This window comes from Rutidosis leptorrhynchoides, chromosome 2 (genome assembly GCF_046630445.1).
Source record: "Rutidosis leptorrhynchoides isolate AG116_Rl617_1_P2 chromosome 2, CSIRO_AGI_Rlap_v1, whole genome shotgun sequence".
NCBI lineage: Eukaryota > Viridiplantae > Streptophyta > Magnoliopsida > Asterales > Asteraceae > Rutidosis > Rutidosis leptorrhynchoides.
Genome location: NC_092334.1, coordinates 481,258,461 through 481,270,245, shown reverse-complemented (window position 1 = coordinate 481,270,245; position 11,785 = coordinate 481,258,461).

Sequence of the window (11,785 nt, the reverse complement as noted above, 5' to 3'; positions counted from 1 at the left end):
TATCGTGAGTTTGGTTTAAAATTAGTCGAAATTTTTCGGGTCGTCACAGTACCTACCCGTTAAAGAAATTTTGTCCCGAAATTTGAGTGAGGTCGTCATGGCTAACAATAAAAATGTTTTCATGACGAATATGAGTTGATAAATAGAGTTTTATCACCGTTGAGTAATATGAATAAGACAATTCGATTACTCGAAGAGTATAGGTGAAGCTATCACTAAATAGTAAATTGAGAAAGACAAGTTTCATCATAACTTTTGACTAGTCATGGTTGAATTCCGGAATTCAAGGGATTTAAAGAAAATCTTCGGAAATCTAAAAGATTTGATTCTCCGGCGAGTAAGGAAATTAAGATCTCTATAATTAAATACGGTGATCTGCCTCGATTACTCTGTCTGATATTTCCATTATAAATTAAACTTTTTCCGTTCCATTATTTTCATCACTCCTATACTTTTCTTTCCTCGATTTTAAGTACAGCAAGTAATGATCCAAGATTCATAGATAAGAGCTTTGGATTAAACATAACTAATGTTCTAAGAGAGATTGTAATAGCAAAAAACTTGATTGGTTAAATTACCAGAATTCAAGAGAAAAGATAGAATTATCAGGAAGATATATTCTTGATATGTTTAGATATTAGGTAGAATGTAAGAATCGTGTAACATGACACACGATGACGTTATAGTCTGTGAATCATCACGTTCCATTAAAAACTCAGCATGACTTACTGTAATATAGTCACATTGATCAAGTGTCATTATATTATACTAACTCGTGCTTGAGTTCCCAACACTACTTCAATATCATTCATAGTTTAAACTTGAAAGTTTAAAGAATATAGAAACGAACAGTTTCTTATATGATGTAACACTGATAGCGCGAAGAGATTAATGATTTCAGATAAGAATAGTTATGAATACATCTTCAGAAATATGGAGGATATTTATAATGAAAGATACGAGGATATCTTAGAATTTCTAACATCGATGGATGATGAAGAATATTGTCCGTAAGGGTTTAGAGTAAGGAGCAAGATATTTTCTAAAGGCTTCAGCTGTGAAGACCCGTCCTAATCCATCCGGACGAAGTCCATATCGATTATAAACGATTCACAACAGTTGATTACATCGCGAGGTATTTGACCTCTATATGATACATTTTACAAACATTTCATTCAATTTTAAAAGACAATCTTTCTTTACAACGAAACTTGACGGCATGCATACCATTTCAGTATATATCCAACTATAATTGACTTAATAATAATCTTGATGAACTCGGCGACTTGAATGCAACGTCTTTTGAAATATGCCATGAATGACTCCAAGTAATGTTTCTAAAATGAGCAAATGCACAGCGGAAGATTTCTTTCATACCTGAGAATAAACATGCTTTAAAGTGTCAACTAAAAGGTTGGTGAGTTCATTAGTTTAACATAAATAATCATTTCATAATTTTAATAGACCACAAGATTTCATATTTCCATTTCTCATAAACATACGTCCCATGCATAGAGACAAAAATATCATTCATATGGATTGAACACCAGGTAATCGACATTCACAATATGCATATAAGAATATCCCCATCATTCCGGGATCCTCTTTCGGACATGATATAAATTTCGAAGTACTAAAGCATCCGGTACTTTGGATGGGGCTTGTTGGGCCCGATAGATCTATCTTTAGAGTTCAAGTCAATTAGGGTGTATGTTCCCTAATTCTTAGATTACCAGACTTAATAAAAATGGGCATATTCGATTTCGATAATTCAACCATATAATGTAGTTTTCGATTACTTGTGTCTATTTCGTAAAATATTTATAAAAATTGCGCATATATTCTCAGTCTCAAAAATATATATTGCAAAAGCATTTAAAAAGGGAGCAAATGAAACTCACTTAATGTATTTTGTAGTAAAAATACATATGACGACATTAAACAACTGAACAATGTAGGGTTGGCCTCGGATTCACGAACCTATATCATTTATATGTATATTAATACATATAATCGAAATCGAACAAGTTTATATATTATATCTTAAATTATATACTATATTTATTTAGTTTGTGTATATATTCATAATGATTAATATTTATATAGTTATATTAATATATCCATATTTATATACATAATTGTTTAATGTTATATTTAAAAATCGATAGTTTGTTATTTGTGTGTATTTATATAAATAATATTCATAGGTTTGATATATATTGTTATGTGAAATTTTAATATAATTATAGTATATGTAACAAGTATATTTTATGTACAAAATATTTATCTGTTTTAAAAAAAATGATAGTGTTGATATTATTGATTTACTAATAATAATAAAAATAACTTTATTAAAAATGATAATATTAATAATAATAATATTGATATTGTTAATAATTATACTAATAGTTACAAAAGTGTTTCTAATACTAATATTAATGAAAATAATGATAACTTGTATTATTTTCGTAATAATGATAATAATAATAATGATTCTAATCATGATAATAATAATAACAATACAACTGTTAGTGATAATAATACTAATAATATTCATACATGTATTTATAATCATAATAAATGAAAACCTTATCATAATACTTATATTAGTGGTAATAATGGTATTAATAATTATAATACTTGTAGTAATAACATTAATTAATAATGTTAATCCTAATTCTAAAAATGATAATAATACTAAAAATAATAATAATTATATAACTAATACTAATAATAATAATAATAATAATAATAATAATAATAATAATAATAATAATAATAATAATAATAATAATAATAATAATATTCTTAATACCTAATAATAACAATAATACTAATACTTAATAATAATAACAATAATAATTTTAACAACAATAATAATAATACTACTAATAATAATAATAATAATGAAAATGATAAAAAAAATCATAATAATAGAAATAAAAGAAAAGACTACCTCAAATAAATTGAGTCCCAAAAAATATAACAGTCCATGCTTGGACTCGAACCCACGACCACTCTCTCGTCGCTAACACTCCTAACCATTGGGCTGCTGCCCCTTATCTGTTTTATAATACCAGAAAATGTTTATAACCCGTATGTAATAGTGTATCTTCTTCCTCCTTCCTCAATTATAATACGAACCAGGGATCAAACCTTTATAATAACATTTAATTTCACTAATTATTGTATTAAATATCTAACATAGAATCAAGTATAGGTGATTAAATGTTAAAAAAAAAAATAGAATAACAGACAGGAAGCCTGTCAGCGACGGTTTCAAAATAAAAACATGAAATCGATTTTGATTTTTGAGAAAGTTTTAGACAATGTTTTCAACTTGAAAAAGTTTTCAAATCACTCATATAATCTATCCGAATCATTAATTTAGACTGAAACCTTAAAACAATTTCAAATTTATGATGAACAAAAACTTTGACTTTTAAGAATCAAAAGTTTGACTCGCAAATTATTAACCAATTTGAGGAATTAAAGGTTGTAAATTTGCAGATAGGTTAGATTCATGAATTCAAACAAAACTGCATTTTTTACTTTTATAAATTTCGTTCAAAATCATGGTTTTGCAGTTTTAGTTTCAAAACAGAGGTATCGATATAATTTTAAAAGAAAATGCTTACCTTATTGAAATTAAGAATCAATGGAAGTGATATATATATGTTAACTGATACGATTACAGCTGTTGTTTCTCAATGATCCCTTGTTGGTTAGTTAATTGGCTCGATTCAGCTCCTTCGTGTAGTACAGGAAATAAAAAAAAAACTAAAAGGCGAAAATGACTTTTCTCACAGATTTTTGGTTTGATTCCCACGATTAAATTTTGATTTGTACTTGTTTATCAATTAACTACAGATGATAACGATGTGAAACTGATTTGGTTCCTTATCTGTGTAATTTCATAAGTGTTTAATATAAATTAATAATAATTATTATTAATAACAATAATATAGATAATATTATTAATTATTAATGTTAGTATAAATTCTAATGATAAAATTAATAGTAATAAGTAACAATAATAATATTAGTGAAAATGATAATAATAATAATAATAATAATAATAATAAAAATGTTAATAATAATAAGAGGTATTAGTTTTTAATAATAATATTAATTAATAATTCTTAATTATAATAATAATATCTAATAATAATACAAATAATAATCATAATATCAAAAGTTATAATGATACTAACAATGATATCAATAATTTTATTATTAATTCTATTGATAACACTACTTATAGTAATATTAATTTTATTAATAATAATATCAAATAAATAATAATAACAATAACAAATTAAATGTATCAAGTTTTAGTATTTTAATAATATTAATAATTCTAACTAATGAATGTAATAATGATATAACAACTTATATTATAATTTGTATTTAAATTTACTATATTAATATTTACATATTATTAATTATATCTATATACAATAACATATAATGTAATTCAATATATATATATATATATATTATAATAATAATTATTTATAGAATTCATACACATTTATATATTGCTTTATTTAAATAACCAATTTATTATTTGTATATTATTTTACTTACTTAGTCTTACTGATCTATTGTACTTTTATTATTTTAAATCATTGTATATACTTTTTTTTATATATTTATATACCTATTATTATATAAACATTATGTACAGTATTTATATATATACCTATTATTTACAAACAAATGTTCGTGAATCCTCGGGCACAGGCTAAGGTAATTTATTATATGAACATAGTTCCAAAAATTTCGAGACTTACTATTACAGACTTTACTTATCATGTCGGAACATATAAAGATTAAGTTTAAATTTGGTCGAAAATTCCCGGGTCATCACAGTACCTACCCGTTAAAGAAATTTCGTCCCGAAATTTGAGTGAGGTGGTCATGGCTAACAATAAAAATGTTTTTATGACGAATATGAGTTGATTACTAGAGTTTTATCATTACCGAGTAATATAGATTAAACGATTCGGTTACTTGAAGCATACGAGTGAAGCTATCGCAAAAGATTGAAATAGGAAAAGTAAAGATTCGTCTTAACTTTTGACAGAGTCAGGGTTGAATTCCGAAATTCAAGGGATTTAAAGAAAATCTTCGAAATCTAAAAGATTTGATTCTTCGGTGAATAAGGAAATTAAGATCTCTCTAATTAAATACGGTGATCTGCCTCGATTACTCTGTCAAATATTTCCATTATAAATTTACCTTTCCCGTTCCATTAGTTTCCACCACTTCTATACCTTCTTTCACAGTTCATATATCCAAAAGATTATCATAATGTTTAATCCGGTTCTAATCCTTGTTCTTATTCTGACTATCGCAATGATCATTCTTCTTTTCCAACTCCCACAGGAAGAATCTGTTTATTTCTACTATGCTCTAGGGATTATTTTATTTATAATCCTCCCGTGTCTTTATATTGCTATACGCACTGATATCCACAGTTTGTAATTTCGGCATTGTTGTTGGGCTTTATATTTTCCCTTATATATCGGAGCTTCATGCTCTTGTTTTCTCTTCCCGACTTTAATCAAGCGAATAATGGTCCAGAATTCGTAGGTTATGAAGTTTTAAATGAACATGACTAATGTTCTAAGAGAGAAATTGTAATAGCACGATCTTAATTGGTTAAATTACCAAAGTTCAAGAGAAAAGATAGAACTATCAAGATAATATGTTATTGATATATTCAGAAGTTAAGCAGAATGAAAGAGTTATGTAACATGGCACATGATGACGTTATAATCTGTGAATCATCACGTTTCATTAGAAACTCAGCATGACTTACTGTAATATAATCACGTTGATCAAGTGTCATTATATTATACTAACTCATGTAGCAGTTCCCAACATTACTTCAATAACTTTCATATTTTAAGCTCGAAAGTTTACAGAATATAGCAACTAACAGTTTCTATATGATGTAACACTGATAGTACGAAGAGATTAATGATTTCGGGTAAGAATAGTTATAAAAATATCTCCAAAAATATGGAGGATATTTATAATGAAAGATACGATAATATCTCGAGATATCTAAGATCAGAGGATGATAGAAACTATTGTCTGCAAGGGTTTAGAGTAATGAGCAAGATATTCACTAAAGACCTTAGCAGACATTGAATCATTCGGATTCTTTGAAGTCAAACTTATTCTTTGTGATTTGTCCACGGCTTTCTTCATAGTTTCGCATAATCTGCTTTTCAGTACTAAATTTCCTATTGAATGTTTCCATTATAATGATACACAGGAAGCACGAAGAGGTATATAATTTTGGACGAGAATATTTATGAAAATATCCTCAGAAATATCGAAGATATTGATGATGATATTTTAGAATTTCTAAGTTCGATGGTTGATGGAGAAAGATTTTTCCGTAAGATTTTAACATGACTTCGGAGCAAGATATTCTCTAAAGATTTTAACGGATCCAGAATTTTCTGAATTCTTTGAATATAGGGTATGGTCCTTGTATTTGTCCTTGGTCTCCTTCATGGTTAACTCTATCCGTTTTCCAGTTCCAACGTTTCTGAGCTTTTCCAACATATTATTCTTTATCATCAAACTTCTGACAACTAAGGTCGTTTACGGTTACCTACAGTTTCTGCTGCTTCATTCAGCTTTTTCAAAGTTCAATGTATTGATTCGTAAGCTGGGTGCCTTTTCAAAATTTCAGAATTGAAGATTGTAATTCTAGGAGATAATTGTTATATGTATACATATAACTATTGATGTAAACATGCTGCAAGATTTCAAAATACTGATTGCTAATTCCCGATGGTTGGTATAGTAATTCTTGTTATAAGATGTAAATGAGTAAATGATAGGGTTTCACTTAATATAGTAATTTTTTTGAAAAGTCAGAGATCAACGGAATTGTTGGTAAATTTACTGCTAATGTGGTGAGATATAAACGGTTTTCCGGTATCGATGACGAAAGACAACTTATATATCAGGGTTATAATAAGCTAATCCGAGTGAAAAGTCGAAGTTGACTTGTTGAAGCTGTGACAAAATTGTCTAATTTGAAAAAGATTTGCAATGTTATTTTCGGTAATAATAATGCCAAAGGAGCTAACACAGACACGTGTTAAACTTTTACTTAAGTTCTGGGAGTTTTCAGGTGCATAACTATATGCGTCAATCTTTTCTTCCATAGATGAAGTGTGGTTGGTTCATCCTTTCAATTGAGGTGTTTTTAAGAATCATGAAAGGTTTGAACGCAGATTAGAATTGTCAAGATACAAATGAGGTTTAAGATGAAATCAAGTGGCAAACTTGAAGAATTGTTTAGTTTCATATGTTATAATCAGTATTTTAATTCATTTTAATTGTCCAATGTTGGCAGTCCACAGTCGATAGTCCACAGTTAACAGTCCAATAATTCATACATAGTTTAATATATAATATTCGAATTAATTAATTCATATCGTGACCCGTGTACATGTCTCAGACTCGATCACAACTCAAAGTATATATATTATTTGAGAATCAACCTCAACCCTGTATAGAGAACTCGATCATTACTGCATATAGAGTGTCTATGGTGATTCTAAATAATATATATAGATGTGTCGATATGATATGTCAAAACCTTGTATACGTGTCCCGATATTTAAAGTGCGTAAAAATAGATAACAGAAATTTAAATGACGATGAATAAAGTGCGTAAAGTAAATAACAGAAATTAAATGACGATAAATAAAATTGCGAGAATGTAAATTGCGATAATTAAATTGTGTTAAATAAAATGTAATCAGTTAGCTAGGAACAATTAGCTAGGAACAGTTAGCGTGGATTCTTAACAAAATTTCTCATAGTTAATTTGTTTGTTTTTAACAAATTTTATTTTGTCAAATGTTTTCTTCATTATGCCACTTGTTGGATTCTGATAAATCAAAATCTAAATATGAAATTGGATGAATATGGTTATTCTGTAGTGAACGGATTTGTATATCGGTGGATGTAAGTAGGATAGTATGTGACTGTTGAAACAGATTCGAAGAACGTACAATGTAACTTATTAATGTGAAATTTAAATATTCCTCGGGTATTACCTACCCGTTAAAATATTTTCACCATTAACAGTTTGTACAAGAGAATTTTTAATTACAATCTTTATGAAAACATATATACATATATATTTTCTTCAGATGTATTCATGGATTTAATGAGTTAATATGATATTAAACTCATTTGCTTTTCGGTTGGAACTAGAATAAATAATCTCTAAAACTTTAGAGATTACATATTCGCCATGTCCAACGAAGATAAATGAGGTAGAACGATACGTAGAATGAAGATCATACTCAAAGTACAGATGATGATATTGCAGCATGGATTGTTGATGGTACTGGTGCTGTTATTAATGGTACTGTTGGTGCCGGTGATGTTGCTGAAGCTGGTACATTTTGCACCATATTCTCCGAATTGATTATTCGAGCGCGAAGTTCATTGATTTATTACTCCAGGATGATTGTCGGTCGGAACGAGCGGATGAATAAGGTTCAGAATTGTGGATAGAATATAATCTTGTTGAGTTACCCTGGAAATGAGACTGAAAATGGTGTCTCGAACAGGTTCGCCGGTAAACGCTTCAGGTTCATTGTCAAGAGGTGAATTCGGTTGGAGGAAGGGATTACCTTCTGCGCGTTTCCATTAATTAAGTCGACTATGAACCCATCAGATGAATTGATAATGGCTGATTGGTTGATTCATGCCGATGACGCTGTTTTCGGAGCTTAGGTGAACATCTATGTCGGAATAGCTGTCGGAATAACTATCGAAATAGCTATTGGAATCTGAGGGACTCGAACTGGTTGCAGGATTCATCTCGTACGATCAGATGAAGAATTTTCGATAAGAAATAGATTATAGGATGTAGATTAGTACCCTGCAATACATAATTTACATATGCATATATAATACTAAAATCCCATAAGTTACGGGGGAATCTACGGAAGTTGTCAGGCAAAGTTACAGTAACAGATATGCTAAGATATGAAGTAGCAGATACGCTAAGATATGAATTTTGTCTATACACTATTAATGCAGTCAATGCAGTACAACGTGTCTAGACTAAGAATGATAAGCAAGTGATTCTCTAAGAATGATAAGCAGGTAATTTTTGACACAAAATGATAAGCAAAACTTTTGACATGCAGACACGGTCGAAGTCCAGACTCACTAATGCATCCTAACGACTTATCAGTTACACACACTAATGCAGACATGGTTCGCTAAGACCACCGCTCTGATACCAACTGTGAAGACCCGTCCTAATCCATCCGGACGAAGTCCATATCAATTATAAACGATTCACAACAGTTGATTACATCGCGAGGTATTTGACCTCTATATGATACATTTTACAAACATTTCATTCAATTTTAAAAGACAATCTTTCTTTACAACGAAAATTGACGACATGCATACCATTTCAGTATATATCCAACTATAATTGACTTAATAATAATCTTGATGAAACCGACGACTTGAATGCAACGTCTTTTGAAATATGCCATGAATGACTCCAAGTAATGTTTCTAAAATGAGCAAATGCATAGCGGAAGATTTCTTTCATACCTGAGAATAAACATGCTTTAAAGTGTCAACCAAAAGGTTGGTGAGTTCATTAGTTTAACATAAATAATCATTTCATAATTTTAATAGACCACAAGATTTCATATTTCCATTTCTCATAAACATACGTCCCATGCATAGAGACAAAAATATCATTCATATGGATTGAACACCTGGTAATCGACATTCACAATATGCATATAAGAATATCCCCATCATTTCGGGATCCTCCTTCGGACATGATATAAATTTCGAAGTACTAAAGCCTCCGGTACTTTGGATGAGGCTTGTTGGGCCCGATAGATCAATCTTTAGAGTTCGCGTCAATTAGGGTGTCTGTTCCCTAATTCTTAGATTACCAGACTTAATAAAAAGGGGCATATTCGATTTCGATAATTCAAACATATAATGTAGTTTTCGATTACTTGTGTCTATTTCATAAAACATTTATAAAAATTGCGCATGTATTCTCAGTCCCAAAAATATATATTGCAAAAGCATTTAAAAAGGGAGCAAATGAAACTCACTTAATGTATTTTGTAGTAAAAATACATATGACGACATTAAACAACTGAACAATGTAGGATTGGCCTCGGATTCACGAACCTATATCATTTATATGTATATTAATACATATAATCGAAATCGAACAATTTTATATATTATATCTTAAATTATATACTATATTTATTTAGTTTGTGTATATATTCATAATGATTAATATTTATATAGTTATATTAATATATCTATATTTATATACATAATTGTTTAATGTTATATTTAAAAATTGACAGTTTGTTATTTGTATGTATTTATATAAATAATATTCATAGGTTTGATATATATTGTTATGTGAAATTTTAATATAATTATAGTATATGTAATAAGTATATTTTATGTACAAAATATTTATCTGTTTTAAAAAAAATGTTAGTGTTGATATTATTGATTTACTAATAATAATAAAAATAACTTTGTTAAAAATGATAATATTAATAAAAATAATATTGATATTGTTAATAATTATACTAATAGTTACAAAAGTGTTTCTAATACTAATATTAATGAAAATAATGATAACTTGTATTATTTTCATAATATTGATAATAATAATAATGATTCTAATCATGATAATAATAATAACAATACAACTGTTAGTGATAATAATACTAATAATATTCATACATGTATTTATAATCATAATAAATGAAAACCTTATCATAATACTTATATTAGTGGTAATAATGGTATTAATAATTATAATACTTGTAGTAATAACATTAATTAATAATGTTAATCCTAATTCTAAAAATGATAATAATACTAAAAATAATAATAATTATATAACTAATACTAATGATAATAATAATAATAATAATAATAATAATAATAATAATAATAATAATAATAATATTCTTAATACCTAATAATAACAATAATACTAATACTTAATAATAATAACAATAATAATTTTAACAACAATAATAATAATACTAATAATAATAATAATAATAATGAAAATGATAAAAAAAATCATAATAATAGAAATAAAAGAAAAGACTACCTCAAATAAATTGAGTCCCAAAAATATAACAGTCCATGCTTGGACTCGAACCCACGACCACTCTCTCGTCGCTAACACTCCTAAACATTGGGCTGCTGCCCCTTATCTGTTTTATAATACCAGAAAATGTTTATAACCCGTATGTAACAGTGTATCTTCTTCCTCCTTCCTCAATTTTATACGAACCAGGGATCAAACCTTTATAATAACATTTAATTTCACTAATTGTTGTATTAAATATCTAACATAGAATCAAGTATAGGTGATTAATTGTTAAAAAAAAAAATAGAATAACAGACAGGAAGCCTGTCAGCGACGGTTTCAAAATAAAAACATGAAATCGATTTTGATTTTTGAGAAAGTTTTAGACAATGTTTTTAACTTGAAAAAGTTTTCAAATCACTCATATAATCTATCCGAATCATTAATTTAGACTGAAACCTTAAAACAATTTCGAATTTATGATGAACAAAAACTTTGACTTTTAAGAATCAAAAGTTTGACTCGCAAATTATTAACCAATTTGAGGAATTAAAGGTTGTAAATTTGCAAATAGGTTAGATTCATGAATTCAAACAAAACTGCATTTTTACTTTTATA